This window comes from Hordeum vulgare, chromosome 3H (genome assembly GCF_904849725.1).
Source record: "Hordeum vulgare subsp. vulgare chromosome 3H, MorexV3_pseudomolecules_assembly, whole genome shotgun sequence".
Classification (NCBI taxonomy): domain Eukaryota; kingdom Viridiplantae; phylum Streptophyta; class Magnoliopsida; order Poales; family Poaceae; genus Hordeum; species Hordeum vulgare.
Genome location: NC_058520.1, coordinates 109,375,666 through 109,380,866, shown reverse-complemented (window position 1 = coordinate 109,380,866; position 5,201 = coordinate 109,375,666).

Genomic DNA, 5,201 nt, shown 5'->3' with positions numbered 1-5,201 from the left:
AACTGGCACTGGGTGCACTGAGTTAGTAGGTTAGTCCAAATATGTGTAAAACGATATAAAAGTGTAGAAAAACATATAACAATGCCACCCAAAAGATCATGGAACAAGCAGAAATTATAGATACGTTTGGGACGTATCAGACCTCCATAAAATTATTCGCCTACAAGATGGAGGAGAATAGTTCTCTCAGTGAGCACATATTAAGAATGTATGGGTACTACAATCGCTTGAATCGGTTGGGAGTTGAGCTTCAACCTGAAATAGTCACTCACAGAGTTCTCTAGTCACTGCCACCTAGCTACATAGGCTTCGTCATGAACTATAATATGCAAGGGACGAACAAGTCAATCTCCGAGCTATTCGTGATGCTGGAAGTCGTGAAAGTAGAAATCAAAAAGGAGCATCAAGTTTTGATGGTGAATAAAACCACTACTTCCAAGAAAGGCAAGGGCAAGAAGGGAAACTTCAAGAAGAATGGAAAGCTATTTGCCGCTCCCATGAAGAAACCTAAGGCTGGACCCAAGCCTGAGACTGAGTGCTTCTATTGCAAGGGAATTTCCATGGGAACCGGAATTGCCCCAAGTATCTCAACGATAAGAAGGCTGGCAATGTCAACAAAGGTATATTTGATATACATGTTATTGATGTATACCTTACTAGCTCTCATAGTAGTTCCAGGGTATTTGATACTGGTTCGGTTGCTCATATTTGTAATTTGAAATAGGAACTATGGAATAAAGGAAGGCTGGCAAAGGACGAACTGACGATGCGCGTCGGAAATGGTTCCAAGGTTGATCTGATCGTCGTCGGCATGCTCACTCTTTGATTACCATCGGGGTTGGTTTTAAACTTAAATAATTGTTATTTGGTGCCTGCATTGAGCATGAACATTATATCTGGATATTGTTTAATGTGAGACGGTTATTCTTTTAAATTAGAAAATAATGGTTTTTCTATTTATATGAGTAACATCTTTTATGGTCATGCACCCAATGTGAATGATTTATTCTTAATGAATCTCGGTAGTAGTGATTCATAACATTGATGCCAAAAGATGCAAAGTTAATAATGATAGCACCACTTTCTTGTGGCACTGCCGCTTAGGTCATATTGGTGTAAAACGTATGAAGAAGCTCCATGCTGATGGACTTTTGGAATCACTCGATTTTAAATCGCCTCATACATGCGAACCATGCCTCATGGGCAAGATGACGAAAACCCCGTTTTCTGGAACAATAGAACGGGCAAGTGACTTGCTGGAAATCATACATACTGATGTGTGTGGTCCAATGAGTGTTGAAGCATGCAGTGGATATCGTTATTTTCTTACCTTCACTGATGATTTTAGTAGATATGGATATATTTACATAATGAAGCACAAGTCTGAAAATTTTGAAAAGTTCAAGCAATTTCAGAGTGAAGTTGAGAATCATCATAACAAGAAGATAAAGTTTTTGTGATCTGATCGTGGAGGAGAATATCTGAGTTACCAGTTTGGCATACATTTAAGATAGTGTGGAACTATTTCACATCTCACGCCACCTGGAACACCACAACGTAATGGTATGTCCAAAAATCGTAATCATACCTTATTGGGTATGGTGCATTCTATGATGTCTCTTGCCGATTTGCCACTATCGTTCTGGGGCTATGCATTAGAGACAGTTGTATTCACTTTAAATAGGGAACCATCTAAATCCATTGAGACGACACCATATGAATTATGGTTTGTAAGAAACCTAAGATGTCGTTTCTTAAAGTTTGGGGATGCAACGCTTATATCAAAAGGCTTCAGCGTGATAAGCTCGAACCAGAGCAAAGAAGTGCGTCTTCATAGGATACCCTAAGGAAACAATTGGGTATACCTTCTATCTCAGATCCAAAGACAAGGTCTTTGTTGCCAAGAATGGATCCTTTCTAGAGAAGGAGTTTCTCTCGAAAGAATTGAGTGGGAGGAAGATAGAACTTGATGAGGTTATTGAACCTCACTTCAATTAGAGAGTAGCACGGCACAAAAAGGTGTTTCTATGACGCCTACACCAATTGAAGAGGAAGCTAATGATGATGATCATGAAGCTTCACATCAAGTCACTACTGAATCTCGTAGGTCGACAAGGACACGTACTGCTCCTGATTGGTACGGTAATCCTATCTTGGAGGTCATGTTGTTGGACAACAATGAATTTACGAGCTATGGAGAAAAGATAGTAGGTCCAGATTCCAACAAATGGCTAGAGGCCATGAAATCCGAGATAAGATCCATGTATGAAAACAAAGTGTGGAATTTGGAGGAATTACCTAATGGTTGCAAGGCTATTCAGAACAAATGGATCTTTAAGAAAAAGATGGACAACGGTAATGTCACCTTCTATAAAGCACGACTTGTTGCGGAAGGGTTTTCACAAGTTCAAGGAGTTGACTACGCTGAGACTTTCTCACTCGTAGCAATGCTGAAGTATGTCAGGATTATGTTAGCAATAACTCCATTTTTCAATTATAAAATCCGGGAGATGGATGTCAAGACAACGTTCCTTAATGGTTTCCTTAATGAAGAGCTATATATAATGCAACCAGAAGGTTTTGTCGATCCAGAAAATGCTGACAAAGTACGCAAGCTCCACCGATCCATTTATGGACTGGTGCAAGCATCTCGGAGTTGGAATCTTCGCTTTGATGAGGTTACCAAAGCATTAGGGTTTATACAAGTTAATGGAGAAGCTTGTATTTACAAGAAAGTGAACGGGAGCTCTATAGCCTTTCTAATATTATATGTGGATGGCATATTGCTGATTGGAAACAATATAGAACTTTTGGAAAGCATGAAGATATATTTGAACAAGAGTTTTTCAATGAAAGACCTTAGAGAAGTTGCTTACATATTAGGCATCAAGATCTATATAGATAAAATCAAGATGCTTAATGGGACTTCCACAAAGCATATACCTTGATAAGGTTTTGAAGAAGTTCAAAATGGATTAGTCCAAGAAGGGATTATTGCCTGTCCTGCAAGGTGTGAAGTTGAGTAAGACTCAATGCCCAACAACTACAGAGGATAGAGAAAATATGAGTGTCATCCCCTATGCCTCAGCCATAGGCTCTATCATGTATGCAATGTTGTGCACAAGACCAAATGTCAGCCTTGCCATAAGTATGGCCGGAAGGTTTCAAAGTTATCCATGATTGGAACACCGGACAACTGCCAAAAATATCCTTAAGTACCTGAAATGGACTAAGGGAATATTTCTCGACATATTCGGATGACTCTAAGTCTCAAACCGGATACGTATTTATTCTAAATGGTGGATCAGTTAGCTGGTATAGTTCCAAGCAAAGCGTGGTAGCAGATTCTACATGTGAAGCGGAGTACATAACTGCTCCAGAAGCAGTGAAGGAAGGTGTCTGGATGAAGCAGTTCATGACGGATCTTGGAGTTGTGTCCAGTGCACTAGATCCAATGACCCTCTTTTGTGACAACACTGGTGCCATTGCTCTAGCCAAGGAACCCTAGTTTCATAAAATGACCAGACACATAGAGCACCGTTCAATTCCATTTGCGATTATATCAAGGAGGAGGACATAAACATTTGCAAAGTACATACAGATGTGAATGGTGCAAAGATGTTCACTAAACCTCTCTCGCGAGCAAAACATGACCAACACCAGAACTCTATGGGTGTTAGATTCATTACCATGTAATGCTGGATTATTGACTCTAGTGCAAGTGGGAGAGCGTTGGAAATATGCTCTAGAGGCAATAATAAAATGGTTATTATCATATTTCCTTGTTCATGATAATCTTTTATTATCCATGCTATAATCGTATTGACTAGAAACTCAGATACATGTGTGGATACATAAACAACATCGTGTCCCTAGTGAGCCTCTACTAGACTAGCTCGTTGATCAAAGATGGTCAAGGTTTACTAACCATAGACATGAGTTGTCATTTGATAACGGGATCACATCATTAGGAGAATGATGTGATGGACAATACCCAAACCGTAAGCATAACATATGATCATATCATTAAGTTTATTGCTATTTATTTCTACATGTCAAGTATATGTTCCTAAGACCATGAGATCATGCAACTCCCTCACACCGTGGGAATGCCTTGTGTGTATCAAACGTCACTTCGTAACTGGGTGATCGTAGAGATGTTCTACAGGTATCTCTGAGGGTGTCTGTTAGGTTTGCATGGATCAAGACTGGGATTTTTCACTCCATGTGATGGAAAGATATCTCTGGCCCTCTTGGTAATGCAACATCACAAGAAGCTTGCAAGCAATGTGAGTAAGGAGTTAGTCACGAGATCTTGTATTACGGAACGAGTAAAGAGACTTGCCGGTAACAAGATTGAACTAGGTATGGAGATGTTGGAATTATGCCCTAGAGGCAATAATAAATATAGTTATTATTATAACTCATGTATCAAGATAATCGTTTATTATCCATGCTATAATTGTATTGAATGAAGACTCATTTACATGTGTGGATACATAGACAAAACACCTTCCCTAGCAAGCCTCTAGTTGGCTAGCCAGTTGATCAAAGATAGTCAGTGTCTTCTGATTATGAACAAGGTGTTGTTGCTTGATAACTGGATCACGTCATTAGGAGAATCACGTGATGGACTAGACCCAAACTAATAGACGTAGCATGTTGATCGTGTCATTTTGTTGCTACTGTTTTCTGCGTGTCAAGTATTTATTCCTATGACCATGAGATCATATAACTCACTGACACCGGAGGAATGCTTTGTGTGTATCAGACGTCGCAACGTAACTGGGTGACCTTAAAGATGCTCTACAGGTATCTCCGAAGGTGTTAGTTGAGTTAGTATGGATCAAGACTGGGATTTGTCACTCCGTGTGACGGAGAGGTATCTCGGGGCCCACTCGGTAATACGACATCACACACAAGCCTTGCAAGCAATGTGACTTAGTGTAAGTTGCGGGATCTTGTATTACGGAACGAGTAAAGAGACTTGCCGGTAAACGAGATTGAAATAGGTATATGGATACTGACGATCGAATCTCGGGCAAGTAACATACCGAAGGACAAAGGGAATGACATACGGGATTATATGAATCCTTGGCACTGAGGTTCAAGCGATAAGATCTTCGTAGAATATGTAGGATCCAATATGGGCATCCAGGTCCCGCTATTGGATATTGACCGAGGAGTCTCTCGGGTCATGT